A 19,425-nucleotide genomic window follows, 5' to 3' on the forward strand; every position below is an offset into this window, starting at 1 on the left:
TGATGAACAGTAATGTGAAAGTATAAACTGTTTCCTCCCCAACTTGATTCTAACTAAGACACTAATCTAAAGCAGACATTTCCCCATTTTGCCATGGCCCACATACTTGATGTTTCTACCAATGTATCACAAAGTTGATTTCTTTGGTTATATAGCTATGAGAACTTCAGGAAACTGTTTGACTATACAGAGATGATATATGAGGTAACCTGAATCCATGTTCCTAGAAAATGGTCGCTAATATTTGTCTCCATAAAAATATTTCTTATCATCTTTGAAGTTAGAGTTGTTTTTTGTTGAACTGTCTCATCACTAAAGGTCACAGGGTAACTTAATGAAGGACAAGAGCAGGTCTTCTTGACTATCATTTAGCTTCTGTCTCCATTACATTGGATTACCTGTTTGCTGTGGCATGTAGGCATGTTTAGCTCTCAAACACTGTCTATATAACTAACTTCGTCCTTTAATCATGACTGAAAGCAACAAGGGAATAATAATGGAGGTATATTACCCTTACCATTTGACAATGTCCTGTTCCAGGCACCTTAAAGGTATGTTCCTGACTCCAGGCACTGTCCAAAACTGGAAGTAACCTAGGGTCCACAAAACAACAGAACTCCACAGGCAGATCTCTATTCAAAGAAGCACAACAATCTTCCTGAGAAGACTATGTCCTGAAAAAAAATCATCCTAAAGGACCCAGAATGGACTACTCAGGACCTAAGACATGAGACAATATGTGCAGAACCTCAATTTTACCAGCACTCCTTAATGATGAAAACCACTCTGCTCCCTTTCCTCAAGCCCTTCTCTGTTTAAACCTAACGCCCATGCCACTACTCACAGATTTAGGCTCACTAGGTAACTTCATCTTTTTTCTATTCCACATGGATTTATTTAAATTCCTTTCGATCATGACACACATCTTGGTTTAGTGGGAAGGATAGTCAAGCCTAGCCAGTTGGGGAAGCTTGAGCTGGGGATTTAGCATTAAACTCTACTTAAAATGGCAGCAACAGCTGGCACCAGTGCTCCCCTGGCCTGCTTAGATACCTGTTACTTTACATGGATGTATAGCTCATATTTCTTCTTGGGTATATTAACTAGTTTTTCCTTGTCTTCTCCTAGGTCACATCCTATATATGATTCTGAAAGGTAGAACTAAGAAAAGAGGACCAAAGTGAAAATTCAGCTATTTAGTGTAATACAATTTATAGTCACTTCCCCTGAGAGCTGACCTACCCACCAAAGAAATACTACTTTCCAGCTACTCCCAGAGAGGACCTAATTATTCAGGAATCTCTCATATGAACTACAGACCTCTAAATTCTAGTTATGAGCCTCCTCCTACCCCATATCTCTACTTTTATTGGAGAAAATATTGCTTGGTTTCAGTGGAAGATATTTTCACTTGATTCCCATGTGAGACTCAAGGAAGTAGAACAGTGTTACTAGCCTAGACACTTTTTCATCACAGAGTATCTACCCACCTGAATCATGCCCATCTACAGCCACATGGTTCCCTATTGTGATCCATTTGGCACATCAGAGCACAATGGGAATACCTGGACAGTTGAGATATTCACAAGCAGGGAGAAAGAGGCTACAGAAGTCACTCAGCATCCTCAATGCACAGACTGGCCTTCCTACCCAAAGAGACCTCACAACATGCTCAGCAGTGACAAGGGTAAGAAGTCCAGCTTCCAAAACATACCAGGACTTAAATGTTTCTAGCCTGTAAAAATGATTACATTCCTGTGTCATTTTTTTCAGTTAACTCTAAACATCTCACTTTAGTGCCAGTCCTTTTCATTTATGCTATTTACATTTCACCAGTACTTTTGCCTGCCATAGATTGTTGGCAGTATCTGAATGCATGATTGTGGCTGACAGACTTTAGGATGCAAAAACCTTTAAGGAAAGAAAAACATCTGACAAGTAGAGGAGGATACAAGCTTGTGACACACTAACAGAAACAGAGTTGATGCTTTATTTGGAATAAGTGGATAATTGTATTAATAATGTCTGCACATTGGAAATTTCTTTAAAGAATCTTCTGGCCGATGCCAGAACCCTCACATCAGGCCTTTCGTTAGATCAGCTTGGAAGCACACTGGGCCTTCACTCTGTGTCAAAGAGCTCATCTCTGAGAGGAAACTTATAACACCATAGAGTGACATGGTAGCTGTCAGGACACCTATTGGGTATACAGCAGTGTAGTGTTTCTTTACAAGAGTATCTTTCTTAACAGGAAAGGTGGGTGGAAAATCAAGTATGGTTTTGCCATAAAGGTCTATAACATGGTTCCAGCTCACATAAACAAATATACAAAGGCTACTAACTAACAAAACTAAAGCAAAGATCTTGTACAAAAATATCTGCATCTTAACAAATGGGTCTTTCATGAAGCAGATCTTAATGGCTATTGCACTGGAAATTAGGACTGCAGGTTTCATCAAAATGGCCAATATTATCAGGGTCTGTGCATACAGGAATTCAGGTGAAATGGTCCATGTTGCATTGATAGGGTTGTGCACCAGAATCCTGATCACAGACCCAGAAATGTTAAACTCCTGAGGATACTTAAGCTTTCCAGAGTCCAAAAAACACAAACTTCACAATCTTATGGTCAAATTTCCACAGGTGCCAGCAGTGGCTGTTTACAAGGATTATTTAAAATACCAAAGCTGATAGGCTGAAAATGAGTCCACTCAGTCAGAAGATACATTTCTTTGCCACAGGAAATGTGAAGATGAGATAGAAGTATAGAGTCATTCCAGGAACAAAAACAAGGAAAACAGAATGAGTTATCATTTACAGAGCACTAAGTGCCTACACCTTGTCCCTGCTGTCTCAAAGTTGTATTTAGGTGGTCTACATATGTATTAGATTTCTATGCACTTTAAGAATATAAGTAGCTTGGCAATCCACTAGCGTGGCAGAAGTAGCCGCTGTAAGATATCTTGGACAACGATTTCATAATACCTGCCAATGCTTTATATTTGTTGACTATGAATTTCAGTGCTTAGAATTAGTACTAAGATTAGAGTTTACAAGATGATATGTAGGATGATATCTATTTCACCTTTGTAATAGTATCAACATTATTAATTACTTAAAGTAATAAGTAGAGCAATACTCAAATTGTCATTTCTAAAGAATTATAGCAGATCTTCAGGAGGAATCTCCATAACCGATCTCAAACTGTACTATGGAGCAATAGTAATTAAAATAGCATGGTAGTGGCACAGCAATAGGCTGGTTGATCAATGGAATCAAATCAAAGACCAAGAAATGAATCCACACACATATAGTTACTTGATTTTTGACAAAGAAGCCAAATATATTCAATGAAAAAAGGATAGCATCTTCAACAAATGGTGTTGGTCTAACTGGATGTCTACATGTAGAAAAATGCAATTACACCCATATTTGTCACCATGCACAAAACTCAAGTGCAAGTGTTGATCAAAGACTTCAACATAAAACCAGAGACACTAAATCAGTTAGAAGAAAAAGTGGGGAAGAACCTGGAACACATTGGCACAGGAGACAACTTCCTGAACAGAACACCAACAGCCCAGGCCTTAAGGTCAACAATTAATAAATGGGACCTCATGAGGCTGAGAAGCTTCTGTAAGGCAGAAGACACAATCAAGAGAACAAAGCGACAGCCTACAGATTGGGAAAAGATCTTCACCAACCTTTCATCTGACAAAGGTCTAATATCCAAAATATATAAAGAACTCAAGAAAGTAAACACCACCAAACCAAATAACCCAATTGAGAAATGGGGCTCAGAACTAAACAGAGAATTCTCAACAGAGGAATATCAAATGGCTGAGAAACACTTAAAGAAATGCTCAATGTCTTTAGTCATCAGAGAAATGCAAATCAAAATGACTCTGAAATTCCATCTTACACCCATCAGAATGGCTAAGATCAAAAATTCAAGTGACACCACATGCTGGCAAGGATGTGAAGAAAGAGAAATACTCCTTCATTGCTGATGGGAAAGCAAACCTGTACAACCACTTTGGAAATCTATCTGGTGCTATCTCAGAAAACTGGGAATAGGGCTTCCTCAAGACCCAGCCATACCACTCCTTAGAATATACCCAAAAAATGCTGCACCACACAACAAGGACATATGCTCAACCATGCTCACAGCCTTATTCATAATAGCCAGAACCTAGAAACAGCCTAAATGTCCTTCGGTTGAAGAATGGATAAAGAAACTGTGGTACATTTACACTATGGAATACTACTCAGCTATTAAAAACAAGGAATTCCTGAAATTTGTGGACAAATGGATAGCACTAGAAATGATCATAATAAGTGAGTTAACCCAGAAGCAGAAAGACTCACATGGTATATACTCACCTATAATTGGGCACTAGCTCAAAAGGCATGTCCCACAAAATTCTTCATTTACCAGGAGATTGGGATAGACGTGAAGACATCCTACTGAGACTCTAGGTAAGAGAAATATAGGAGATGGGGAAATAGAAGAGTATCTTGATGGGTGGATCGGGGCCCGGGGCCCGGGGGGAGGGTGGTCTACTCATACTATTGCACTAACCAAGGACAATATAAGTAGTAAATATCAAACCCCTACACTGATCTACCCAATGGACAGGACATTCTCCACAGTTATGTGGAGAGTGGGGACTCACTCTGACATGAACACTGGTGCTCTATATTTGACCAGCTCCCCTTGGTGGGGAGGCCTGATGGCAGTCAAAGAAAGAATAAGCAGGCTACCAAGATGAGTCTTGATAGCCTGTGACCATATACTGGGGGAAGAGGTCCCCCTCAGTCTTAGACCTTGGGGAGGGGAAAAGGATAAAAGCGGGAAAAATGGAGGAATGGGAGGATACAAGTGATGGGATAACAATTGAGTTGTAATCTGAATAAAGTAATAAAGTTAAAATTTTAAAAATTCTAAAATTAAAAAGAAAGAATTATAGCAGAACATTTCATGACTGTTAGAATTGAACTCTATGTGATCTGCTGAAAGAACAAAGGGAAATATAAATAATACACATAGTAAACCCATTTATGTCAAAATAATAATATATTTGACATATGGGTGTATATTTATACATGCACTAAAAAAGATTTAAATGTAACGGGTACACTTCTTCTTTTTTTTTTTTTAGGCACACTTCTTCTAAGGAACCCTAAAGTACACTGTCATTCTTCTTTTTTTACATTTCTGATATATGCACATTTCTGATAAAGAGAGCTTTACATATTTAAAAAATAAAGCCACAGTATAAATGACCTTCAAAATCTGTAAGTAGCCATGCTGGGAATATCTCAGTGGTAGACTCATTACCTAACATTTGTGAGACCCTGAATTATTTTCTTAGTACCATATATCCAAAAATCTATGTGTAAAATAGGTGGAATCACAGATATTTCCAATTATCAACCATATTATACTCAAAATTTCACATTTATATAATTGACTTCATTTCAGTGAAACAAAAATATCCTGATGTCTTTGACACAAGCCTTACACTCTGTGCTAATACTATGAGGCAACTTCTTTGGACCTTTTCTCAGTTCAAATCTTTGGGTGTAGTGTTAATGCTAATGACAAGCTCATGCCCCAAGGAACCTTGCTAAGTCATTTAGCAGAAAGGGAGAAGGATTCTTTTAGCCACTAAGCACTAAGCATTTGGATAATGTCATTGCCAATGCCCATTCTGTAGGTTTGAGGAGACTGCATCCACTTGTCAGGAAACCTGCCCTACCAGCTCCCCACTCCTCCACAGTCTTCTGTGCTTTCTAACTGGAAGAAGACAGTATCTGACTACTTGGGAAGTAACAGCAGCAAATGGGTTTGCAATTAGTGGTCACTCGGGTAATGCCCCTGTCTATGAGCTCTTCCTTGCCAAGGCAGATCTTTGTAGGAACAGTGCACTTTGAAGCAGAACAGGAGACAGGATGGGGATTGCTGTTGTACCCAATAAGTGTGCTAGTCTTGCAGGGTTTGGTGCTGCCCATATCTAAAACCCATGAAATAGATGCATGTGTTTCATAAAGACCAAATTTGAAAGCCTCCGTATAACTTGTTTTAAGTTTTTACCTTTGTGTATTGCTGGTGAGGAGATACATTTGGAAGTTGACAAGATAATAAATATTCTTTCTGGTTACAGGAAATGTTGACAATAGAGGAAGCTGCAAGAAGAAGGAAACACCACCTTTAGTAAAAGAAGCTCTGTTAGGCAGATATTTTAGCTCAGAACAGTGTCTTGCCAAACCCTCGCTCTCACAAACTTTTTCATTCCTCTCCTGTGCTTTGCCTAGTTGGAGTCTTATTTAAACATTTCAGAGGTATTAACAAATCAGATATTATGTGACACAATGACAGCCATATAAATTATTATCCCCATTTCATATACAGAGAAAACAACACGCTGAAGCTAATGTATATACTCAGATTCAGGAAGTTTCACAGATATAATGGACACTGCAGCACGTGGAGACTGCATAGTCACACACTGAGCTACATGCCACTTATGATGTTCAACACAATTTACTCCCACCTAATCATATGCCAATGGCTTTCTGTGTCTTCTGTATCCTGTGAAAGTGAATGTGGCTAATGAAAACTGCATGAAAAATATAAAATACTTGCCTCTTTGACTTTTGTAAGAAGTTCAACTGTTAGTGACCATCAACTGTAAGATAAGTAAGTCTAAAAATTCTTATGTTTCCATGGCTACCAAGGCATAATGGTGGATTGTGAGGGCTGAGTAGGTTTCTAGAATCATATAACCATAGAGGACAAAAGTGTTAAGCCTCCCTTTGTATGTGAGAAGTCTTTAAAAGAGAAATTTACTTTTACAATCATGTATCAAAAAGCCACTGTAAAATATGATGGGCATGACAAAGAAAAATATTTTTAAAGAGAAAAGAGTTACTTATATAGTATAAGAAAAAAAAGATGTTCCACTATAAAAGCCAAATGCCATTTTTAGAGAGATTGGGGACACCTGGCCTTCCATAAGTCTCTTAGACATGGACACAGAATAGGTATTGGAAGTCTGTAATTGCTGAGCTGCTGGAAGATTTTTGTTTTGATTACAAACAAATCCACCTTTCTTCTTTCTGTGTTTTAATATGACTGTCTTAGTTCAGGTTTCTATTGCTATGATAAAATGTCATGGCCAAAAGCAGCTTGAAGAGCAAAGGGTTTATTTGATTTCACTGATTCCTTCAAATCACAGTACCTCATCAAAAATATCAGGTCAGGAACTCAGCGCAGAAACCCAGAGGGAGGAATTTAATGAAGCAGAAGCTATGGAAGAACACTGCTTTCTGTTCTGCTCCCCAATGGTGTTTGTTCAACCTGCTTTTAAAAACTACCCAGGACCAGAGGCCCAGGTTTGGCACTGCCTGCAGTGTGCTGGGCCCCCTCATATCAATCATTAATCAAGAAAATAACCTATACACTTGCCTACAGGCAATCTGATGGAGACATTTTTCTTAATTGATTTTTCTATTCCCATATAACTTTATGTTGTATCATGTTAACAAAAAACAAAACAAAAAAATATGACTGTCACTAGGTTATTCAGAAAATTCCAAGAGTATAGTGTTTTACTTCTTACCATGGATAAAATTTATCAATCTTCCTTTTCCTGGGCACACAGTTAAAATGAAAATTACAAGACATGAGCAAAAAGAACAAAGAGAAGGTGGTTTTCTTTTTGTAGCTTATTTCTTTGTATTTTATATGTTATTTATGTATAACACCCAAAGAAGAAAACCCATGAATCTATTTTTATTAATTTTAAACTGCTTAATAAAGATGTGAAAGGTGGGTCTGTGCTTAAGAGTACTAGCTACTCTTCCAGGGGACCTAGGTTCAATTATCAGTAATCACATGGTGGTTCATAACTAGCAGTAGCTCCAGTTCCAGGGAATATGAGACTATATTCTGGCCTCCATGGGTACTGTGGTACACAAATAAATAGGCAAACACTCATAGACACCAAATTAAATAAAATTTCAAAATTATTTTGTTATGGTTTTCATGTCAACTTGACACAACTATGAGTCATCTGAGAGGAGAGAACCTCAATCCAAAAAATACCTCCATAAGATGGGGCTGTAGATATGTCTGTAGAGCATTTTCTTTTGCTTTTTTTCTTTAAAAAATAATTTATTCAGATTACATACCGATTGTTATCTTCTCACTTGTGTCTTCCCGTTCCCCCCTCCCTCCCACTTTCACCCTATTCCCCTCCTCTAGGTCTGTGACAGAAGGGGGAACTCCTCCCCCACCATATGACGACAGCCTATCAGGTCTCATCCTGGTACCCTGCTTCCTCTTCTTCTGAGTGCCACTAGGCCTCCCCAACAAGAAGTGATCAAAAAGAGGACACCAAAGTTTATCTCAGAGGCAGTCCCTACTCTCTCCACAACCATGGGGAATCTGGCACTGTCCTTGTTTGGTACAGTACTTTATGCAGGCCCCCCTGCGTCCAGATCAGCCAGCCTTTATGGTCTCATTGTGTGGTTCCTGGACCCTCTGGGTCCTTCTATCTTCTCATTCTTCCATTCCACTCTCACCTGGAGTCCAGCAGTGTGTCCCAGTATCTGTTCCAATCCCCAGCAGAGTGAAGACTCTCACAGAAAATCCATGTTGGGCTAGTATGCAATTATAAGTGTGAGTATATATTGTGTTTTTCTTTCTGGGTCTGGGTTATCTCACTCAGGATGATCATTTCTGTTTCCAACCATTTGCCTGCAAATTTCAAGATTTCCTCATTTTTAATAGCTGAGTTACTACTAATTATTCCATTGTGTAAATGTACCATAGTTTCTTTATCCATTCTTCAGTTAAGGGACATCTAGGTTGTTTTCAGATTCTGGCTATTACAAATAAGGTTGCTATGAACATAATTGGGCAAATGTTTTTATTGTGTGGTGGAGCACCGTAGCTGGGTCTTGAGGTAGCCCTATTCCCAATTTTGTGAGAAAGTGCCAGATTGATTTTCACAGTGATTGTACAAGTTTTCACTCCACTGGCAATGAAGGAGTCTTCCAGTTTCACCATATCTTCGCCAGCATTTGCTGTCACTTTAGATGTTATCTTAACCATTGTGACAGGTGTAAGATGGAATCTCAGAGTCTTTCTGATTGGCGTTCCTCTGATGACTAATGATGTTGAGCATTTCTTTAAGAGTTTCTCAGCCATTCAATATTCATTTGTTGAGAATTCTCTGTTTAGCTATGAACCCCATTTCTTAATTGGGTTATTTGGTTTGGTGGTGTTTAATTTCTTGAGTTCTTTATAAATTTTGGATATTAGCTCTTTGTCAGATAGGTTAGCGAAGATCTTCTCCCAGTCTGTAGGTTGTCGCTTTTTTCTATTGACAGCAAGTATCTTGGTGTAATTCTAACAAAATAAGTGAAAGACTTGTATGAAAAAACTTCAAGTCTCTGAAGAAAGAAATCGAAGATGATATCAGAAGATGGTAAGATCTCTCTTGTTCGTGGATCAGGAGAATCAATATAGTAAAAATGGCCATCTTACCAAAAGCAATTTGCAGATTCAATGCAATCCCTATTAAAATACCTACACATTTTTTCAAGATCTTGAAAGACAAATTCTTAACTTCATATGGAAAATTTAAAAAAACATGGAAGAGCTAAAAACCTGTACAATAAATGACCCTCTGAAAGAATCTCCATCCCGAATCTCAAGCTGTACTATAGAGCAACAATAATTAAAGCACCATGGTACTGGCATAGAAATAGGCTGGTTGGTCAATGAAATCAAATCAAAGACCCAGAAATAAAATCACACACCTATGGACACTTGAATTTTGACGAAGAAACAAAATCCATACAATGGAAAAAACATAGTATCTTCAAAAAATGGTGCTAGTCTAACTGGATGTCTACATGTAGAAAAATGCAAGTAGATCCATATTTATCACCATGCAGAAAACTCAAATCCAAGCAGATTAAAGACCTCAACATGAAACCAGATACACTAAATCTGTTAGAAAAAAAGTGGAGAAGAGCCTTGAATTCATTGGTACAAGAGACAACTTCCTGAACAGAACACCAATAGCCCAGGCTCTAAGGTCAATAATTGATAAATGAAACCTCAGGAAACTGAAAAGCTTCTGTAAGGTAGAGCATTTTCTTAATAGTGAGTGATGGGTGAGGGCCCAGCCCATTGTGTGTGGTGACATTCCTGGGCTGGTTTTCCTGGGTTCTATAAGAATACAGGCTGAGTAAACCATGAGGAGCAAACCAGTAATCAGCACCCCCTCCATGGCCTCTGCATCGGTTCCTTCCTCCAGGATCCTGAACTATTTGAGTTCCTGTCCTGACTTCCTTTGATGATAAACTATGATATGGAAGCCAAACAAATCCTTTCCTTCTCAAGTGCTTTCACCATGGTGTTTCATCAGAGCAATAGCAACCCTAACTAAGACAAGTTTTAATTTCAAAAATATGAACAATCTTGAAAAAGTAGATATTGCATTGATTTGAGGGATTAAAGCAGCAGAGGACTAAGGACCTGAAGAACTGAGTAGTCAACAACTCTACATGCTTGCCATAAACTTACAGATGATCTCAGACTGTTGGTTATCTCTCTTGGGGAAATGATTTTTTAAAATTTATGTACAGTGTTGGGCTAAGTTTCTCCTTAACCCCCCACACAATAAGGAAACTTAGAGAATTCTTTTAGTATACATTCAATACTGCCTCCATAACCTCTAAAATGATATCAATCAACAAGGATCTGTCACACTGTAGACTTAACCATGCAAGCTGTGTGATTTAAGAAAGTAGGCCTACTTTCTGTAGCACCATGTAGCAGCCAAAAAGTAGAACCTGTGAATCAAACCATAATCCTGCAAAAGTTAACAACTATTCCCAAACCATCAAGTAATATCTAAAGATGAGGTATCCCTAAATCATAGAAGCACAACTTTCAGCCTAACACCTCTTGAATAAGATCTCTGCTCTTCCTCAAGTTAGGAAAATTATTAAACACAGTTTCTTTTGGTCAAAATGCCTAAGTAATATTGTCATTATTGTTAAAATGTTTTCTTTTTTAACGTATGAATACTTTGCTGGACTCTTACAGTTTTGCCTAATAAAATACATAGACAATAATATATTTATATATTTACAATATACTATTTGTAAAATAAAACATAAATGTGAGGCAGTGTTGTTATTTAATAACCATTTCCTCATCCCTAGGATAAGAATCTTTTGTAAAAGACCAATGAAAGTTGAAAAGTAAATACACTGAATGGAGCAAAAACATATCACTGATAGCAGAGTTTTCATACTGAAAACTTTGTGAACACAGAAGCACACATCAAAGGACATGCCTATGGTTTATAAATAAAATAGGATTAATTCCCTAAATACCATGATTAATGAAACACTTGTGCTAATATATTAAACTCACTGCAAAATAATGTCTGCTTTATAATATTTTTTAGTCTTTGGAAGTTTCATGTTATTTTGTAGTGTGTATTGATCATATCCATGCACCATTATCTCTCTCCACTTCCTCCCCAGTATTCCCAGCTCCCTTCCCAAATTTCAGTTCCATGTCCTCTTTTTACCTTTTCTTTGTTATTAATTAATCTCGGATCCAATTAACGGTACCCATATGTACATGGTTGTATGGCCATTCACTAGAATATGAGCAACCTACCAATGCCTATTTCCCCACAGCAAGGTCCATTTCCCACCCTCAATAGCCATCAACTTTCAATAGCTCATTATATATGGGTGAGGCTTAGAGGGGCCCTCCCCTATTCCTTCTGAAATTTTTATTTGCTTGATCTTGTGCAAATATTGTACAGGCAACCACAGCTGTTGTGAATTGATGTGTGCAAAGGCCATGTCACATACAGAAGCCAGTATTTCATAACTCTGCTCCCCATCTGCAGGCACTTTATTTTACCGACTTTTTTGCAAAGCTCCCTGTCACCAGGAGGTTGATATATGAGCAATCAATAGAAATACAACTAAATGAAAGATATGATATGATATGATATATGTGATATATGTGTGCAGATGACCAGAAATGAATTATATTTGTAAACTTATCTGAGTAATCCTTCCTGAATACTTAAAATAATATTCCAGGAAGGTAACAAAAAGTACTACTAGTGACTGAGGTAGACCTTCCCCAAACTGGGATGGCTGTTGTAGAGTTTACAGCTTTAAGAGAGTTCAATAGCTCACAGATAATGAGACTATCTGCATAGACAACTAATGAAAAATAATCTTTCAAAATAAGCTGAATGTTCCTGGCCTCCAATATCCTCTTGCTAAAAAACCTGGCTGTCAGTTAGCAACTAAGAGATATAAAGGCTCTAAGCACATCACAGAACTAATTGTTATGGTGTGAATGTAAAATGACTCCAGAAGGTTCATGTATTTGCATGCTTAGGTTACCAGCTGATGGTGCTGGTTTAGAAGACAGCAGAGCCCTTGGAGAAGAAGGCATGGCTGGTGAAGGTAGGTCACATAAGGGAGGACTTTGACTGTTGTAACCCAACTCCACTTTCCAGCCCAAGATTTCTGCTTTTTTTCAATATTTTCTTCTTTTACTTTCTGCTTTTTGATCCAGAAAAATATGAATAAACTATGCCACAAACTGCCATTGTAACAAATAGTGCCTTTCTTGGGCATGATAGACTATACCCTCTAAACTGTGAGCCAAATATAAATCTCTCCTCCCTTAAATTGCTTCTGTCACGTATTTGATCACAGCAACAAGAAAAGTAACCAAACCAATTTCCAATAAATGGATTTACTGTCAGGAAAAAATTGAAAAACTAAGGTGGTTGCATCACCAACACTGGGTATGTTTACTATCTGAAAATATTCTGAATAATTTATGTATGGTACCCTGTATCAATAGTTTATGTATATTTAATGCATTTATATAAAAGAATCTTTTGTTGTACTTAACTCTACACACATCTTTCTGTGCTGAAAACTCTTACTCTTTTCTTTCTTTTTTCTGTAGTTTATGAATGAGCTGGTACACTTTCTCTGTAGATACTCAGTAAATCTGTGCTAATGGCTGAGAGGAACTTGTGCATTGAATATTTTTACAAGTTATTACTCCTAGGCATGTCCTGTAAAACTGAAGGTTTTGTATTTTGTGCTACATTTTCAAATCCTTTCTTTTTAAAGCATTTACATTCAATGTTCAAATGGTTGTGAAGTGCTTCCATTTTTTAGGTAATTTAGAAAGGTTTTTGGAATGTTTTAGAACCTTAGGGTCACTGGGGGCATTGTCATTTTCCAAGGATCTGAGTGGAAGAACTCATCAATAAGAATTTCTAGTTGACGGAAGTACCTGAAAAACTAGACTTTCTGGGTTTTATTATAATTCTTTTTCATTGAAGTAACTGGAATTTGGCCTACTGCCCTTTACATTTTAAAGGCTATAATCATATCACATAAAGTTAGTTCTTGGTATTCAGACCCTTTGCCTCTTCTTGCTTCCCATGGTCAATTTTGTAAAAAGAAAAGAAGTCTTTAAATTCTCCCAAGATGACTGAAGTTGACCCCAGGTTTGAATAAAAGAGATATCTCTTAGATGCCTGGTGACAATTTCAGTCTTTCTAAAGATCCCGTTTTACTGCCAAAGGCTAAAAAGGAACTTTGTAAGATTCATCTGTCCAGCAGGGCTTGATGTTTCCACTAAATAAATGCTTTTATTTTGAATTTAGGTTAAATGTTCCTGTCACTCATGAGTATGCTGCAAGACTGCAAATTTTCTTATACAGTTGCACCAAAGACAAGGTATGCTGGAATGAAAAAAATAAAATATAAAATCATAATTTTGTCAAAGAGATTTCTTATGCATTTAATTTTCATACATATCTAAGCTTAATTTTTAAAAGTTACAAAAATTCAGTCTCATAACATCTCAGAAGAGTTTAAGCTGTATACATAATTACTTATTTCTTTCAATGTAAAACACTTATATACACCAATCCTATAAATCACTTTTAAAATATTTATTTTTGTCTTATGTGTATGTTTTGACTGCATATATGTCTGTGCACCATGTGAATACAGTACCCACTGGGACCAGAAAATGGTATCAGAGCCTCAGGAACTGGAGTTGTGGGCCTCCATTAATGCTGAGAATTGAACCACCGCCACTGCAAAACTAGCCAGTGCTCTTCCTTTTTTTAAAGAATTTTTTAATTGAAAAATAAAATCATTCATATTACATCTCAATTGCTATCCCATCATGCATCCTCCCATTCCTCCTTTCCTCCTGCTTTCACCTCATTCCCCTTCCCTATGACTGTGACTGACAGGGATTTCCTCCTCTTGAATATGATGCTAGGGTATCAAGTTTCTTCTTGGTAGTCTGCTATCCTTCCTCCGAGTGCCACCGGGCCTCCCCATCAAGGGGACATGGCCAAATATGGGGCAACAGAGTTCATGTGAAAGTCAGTCCCCAGTCTCCACTTAACTGTGGAGAATGTCCTGTCCCTTGGCTAGGTCTGAGTAGGGGTTTGATGATGACTATACATATTGTCTTGGTTGTTGCCATAGATTGAGTAGAACCCCTGGGCCCAGATCTTCCCATCATAGTGTTCTTCTTGTAGGTTTCTATGACCCTCTGGATCCATCTATTTCCCTATCTCCTATATTTCTCTCACTTTAGGATGTTCTCACCTCTATCCCAGTTTCCTGGTAAGTGAAGACTTTCATGAGACATGCCCCTTGGCCTAGTGTCCAGTTATAAGTGAGTATATACTATTTGAGTCTCTCTGCTTCTGAGTTAGCTCACTCATTATGATCATTTCTAGTTCAATACATTTGTCCACAAATTTTGGAAATTCCTTGTTTTTAATAGCTGAGTAGTATTCCATAGTGTATATGTACCACAGTTTCTTTATCCATTCTTCTACTGAGGGACACTTAGGCTGTTTCCATGTTCTGGCTATCATGAATAAGGCCGCTATGAACATGGTTGAGCATATGTCCCTGTTGTGTGGTGGAGCATTTTTTGGGTATATTCCAAGGAATGGAATAGCTGGGTCTTGAGGAAGCCCTATTCCCAGTTTTCTGAGATAGCACCAGATAGATTTCCAAAGCGGCTGCACTAGTCTGAATTCCCACCAGCAATGAAGGAGTGTTCCTCTTTCTCCACATCCTCACCAGCATGTGGTGTCACTTGAATTTTTGATCTTTGCCATTCTGATGAGAGTAAGATGGAATCTCAGAGTTGTTTTAATTTGCATTTCTCTGATGACTAAAGATGTTGAGCATTTCTTTAAGTGTTTCTCAGCCATTTGATATTCCTCTGTTGAGAATTCTCTGTTTAGTTCTGAGCCCCATTTCTCAATTGGATTATTTGGTTTGGTGGTGTTTACTTTCTTGAGTTCTTTATATATTTTGGATATTAGACCTTTGTCAGATGTAGGGTTTGTGAAGATCTTTTCCCAGTCTGTAGGCTGTCACTTTGTTCTGTTGACAGTATCTCCTGCTTTACAAAAGCTTCTCAGCATCATGAGGTCCCATTTATTAATTGTTGACCTTAAGGCCTGGGCTGTTGGTGTTCTGTTCAGGAAGTTGTCTCCTGTGACAATGTGTTCCAGGTTCTTCCCCACTTTTTCTTCTAACTGATTTAGTGTCTCTGGTTTTATGTTGAGGTCTTTGATCAACACTTGGACTTGAGTTTTGTGCATGGTGACAAATACGGGTCTAATTGCATTTTTCTACATGTAGACATCCAGTTAGACCAACACCATTTGTTGAAGATGCTATCCTTTTTCCACTGAATAGATTTGTAGCCAGTGCTCTTAACCACTAAGCCATCTCTTTAGTCCCCACTTTTGATTATTAATACCTTATTATTTTGCAATAAAAACTATTATCTTGGTTATGGAACTGGGCTAAGGTGGCACACATATTGTTTTGCTTTGTGTTGTAACTTTCAAAAAGAAGAATTTACATCAATATATATGTTCTTTCTCTCCACCTCAATAGCTCTTTCTTTTTTCCCATTAATTGACTTAGTACAAAAGAAAGGAAGACCATAGCTCCAATATTTTCTCACCATCTTCTAGCAAGTAGGGGACTTTGCTAAGGCGGGATAGTGGGTTACCTTTTATTGAGTTAGTTCTTCTAAGAAGCTTAGATGTTCTATATTTCCATTAATCAAAAATTCCAACAGTTAGACTCACCAAGTATGAAACTATATGGAGAATTTTAGAGAAACTAGGACTAATTATGGCTTTTATTATACATCATCAATTATGTTGGAGTTCTCAAGTCAGAGATTATATTATCATCTCATTTAGTCAGTATGTGGTAAACAACTATCAGAAAGGCGTTTGGAAGATTTAGATGAATGATCATTTTGGAAATCCAACAGCAGAGATATGCTTCACTGATTGTCTCCAGTACAACCTGTCATTTACAACAGAGGTGAATTGAGAAAATCTCACCTAGATTTACTTATACTTTATCAGTGTCACTGTTATATTTGCAAGTATTTATTAATTACTGGGGAATATTTAAATAGAAAAAAATAACTAATATTGTCACCTTCCAAATGTAAGGCTTAACTTTGCAAATCAGTTCTCCAAAAAATAAAAATCCAAGATATAGAATGCCATATGCTCTACCTATACTACTCCTAGAAAAAAAGGGAAACAAGCTTGAACTAAACTAGATGCCATGTCCCTGCCAGCTAGCTTTCATGGTGACAGAAAGTGTTATGCAGGGTACTAGGAAATAAAAGGATTTAGCAGTCAATTACAGTTGTGAACACTATGAACTATAATACTAATCTGCCAGGCAAGAAGAAGTCACACCACTATTATGTGGCTAATCAATACCACTTTCTGGATTTGAAACCCACTTCAAGGGAGGGATTTTGTACATTATATATATGCATATATAATATATATATTATACCATTCTTAGCCTTAATCAGAGAAGCTTAGTCTTCGCATGCACTGTGGTGAATGCAGAGACTTATACTTAAGCAAAATGGTGGTTGGTTGAGTGCTTAGCCCTAAGTAAGACATTTTATACCAGCTCCTCAAAGTCTATGGGAACATTACAAAAGAACATTGTAACATAAATAATGCAAGAACAAGAAGATGGGGAGCATTTCTTTGAAGTGATACCTTTTGAGTAATACATAGCAACTGTAATCATGAACACTAAACACCAGTGGACGATGACATTGGGCCTGCAGAAGAATAGGCCCATAAACAGCCAAGTATTGATGGAGGAAAAACCCAGGAAGCCCTGCTCATCGGTGCCTGAACTATTTCATAGTGATAGTTTCAGAAAAGGGGGTTGTTATTGTCTTCCATTGCATACTACTGATGGTACAACCTACCTCCAATGCATAGTCACAATCTAATGGTCCCAAAGATGGCCCTGGTCAAACTAAATGGATTACAAACCCAGAAATCATGACTCTGGGAAAGGGGCAAGTATGGTGGATAAGGAATTGATAGCAGTGAAAGGGTGATATAAGAGAGTTGGCAGAGAGAATAAGTAAATTAGAATGTGTATGTGTGTGTGTGTATGTATGTATGTTTGTATGTATGTATGTATATGAAATTGTCACAGAACTAAATTAAAAATAACAAAAACATACTTTTTTCACCATATGGAATAGAATAGAGGAAAGATTGAGATAACATACATCAAAACAAAAAATGAAGCACAGAACAGGAAAAGAAAATTACCATCCAAGATAGTTGAATGGAATAAGAAAAGCAAAATTAAAAAAAAAAAAGAAACACCTAAGAGAAGTCAGGCCTATGTAAAATCCTGATGTCTGACTAGGACTGAATCAAGTAAAGGAATTGGAAAAGTTATTCCAAGCAGGAGAAACAACATAAGACATGACATGATCTGTACAGAGCATTAAGACAAGTTTGCTATGAGTTTAGAAGACATTGTCTGGTGCCAATTGTTTGAAAATAAGTTTACAGTGAAATTCTAAGAAAGGGTAGTTTATGCAAAGTATATCATGCAAACAAGTTGTGTTTAGCTAAATTATTATAGAAAACGTGTAAAGCATGTTTTGATGGTGAAAGCAATTGTGAGATAGAGATGGGAGGGTCAAGAATTGTCTTCCTCATCTATAGAGAAAATTTGAGGCTAACCCAGACTACATAAGACCCTATATTTAAAAAGAAACACACAAGAAAGCCAGAAGGAGGCCAGTTACACAGTCCAAGGGTGATAGTACTTGCTGTGTATGTATAAAGACCTGAGCAAGGGTTTCACTTGGAGTCTGAGTTTCCCTGGAACCCAAAGTGCAAGGAAAGAATTGTCTTCCAAAAATGTCCTCTGACTTACACACACACACACACACACACACACACACACACACACACACTCATAATGACAACAATAATAAATATTTAAAAATTTTAAAACACTGGAGGACCAAGAAGGCTAAGTCTGATGAAGCAAGACTTTGCTGATACACTCCTCCTAGACAAAGGGGTGGAGAGAGCTGCCCTTACAGAAAAAACCACAGGGCTGACTGTTCTACCCAACATCTTCCAGCACTGTCTTTGCTGTTTTTAAAAATTAATTGAACAAGAATTGAAGAGAAAAAAAAGTTTTAAAACACAGATGGAAGAAGAAATGGAAGCAGGAAAGGAGGGAAATAGGAAAGAAGAAAGGAAAAGTAAATTTGTTTGGTATTATAAGAATCACAGTTGTCAGCAGACAACCTCATTTATGTAGTGGGGTCCAGAGCAGGTAGGGCCTGTATCATTAGACCCCATCTCAAAGCAGAATAAATCACAGGGTAAGTTAAACAAACATTGAAAAACAACAAAAAAGGCCTCCTTTGTACTTGTAAAAACAGCAGCAACTGAAACATTAATGTGGATGTTAATGAATATTTAAAAAAAAGAAATTGCTTTGGACGCAACTTGAAAGTATGAGAAGAGTGCTCATTTCATGCTTTTTAGAGACAAGTTGCAGGTTCTTTTAGTATCTACTTGTGAGCCATGCACACGTCCAAGTCTTAAGTTCTGTGTTATCTTCCTTACATGGTTGCATTGGTGCCTTCACTGGTGTCCTTATCTCACGTGCTGCTCCTCACATAACGTTAGAACGAGCTTTTTTTTTTTTTTTTTTTTTTTTTTTCAGACCACAGGTACCCAAGGTCTCCTGTGATGAATTTTCTTCTCCTGCTTCATCTCCAGGAGCCAGGCCCTGTGCAGTACACTGCTACAGGAGCTCACCACAGAGAACACTCACTGAGTACCTGCTCTAGACTCAGTCTCACCAAACGCCTTTCACCAAAGAACCAGCTCATCAGTTGGCTAACCAAGCTGGAAAATGGTGTCTTCAAGCTATGGGTGAAAAGCATGTCCAAGGTCACACGACTAGCAG

The 19,425-nt window shown here is 37.6% G+C and overlaps 1 pseudogene across 1 annotated transcript; it reads right to left on the reverse strand.

The window, feature by feature from the left end:
* Positions 1–2,075: 2,075 nt before the first annotated feature.
* Positions 2,076–2,775, reverse strand: LOC311602017 (annotated as a pseudogene). Its single transcript has one exon. The product of its transcript is annotated as an uncharacterized misc_RNA (transcript).
* Between the last annotated feature and the right edge of the window lie 16,650 nt (positions 2,776–19,425).

This window comes from Acomys minous (assembly GCF_964271855.1).
Source record: "Acomys minous genome assembly, chromosome: 7".
Lineage (NCBI taxonomy): Eukaryota > Metazoa > Chordata > Mammalia > Rodentia > Muridae > Acomys > Acomys minous.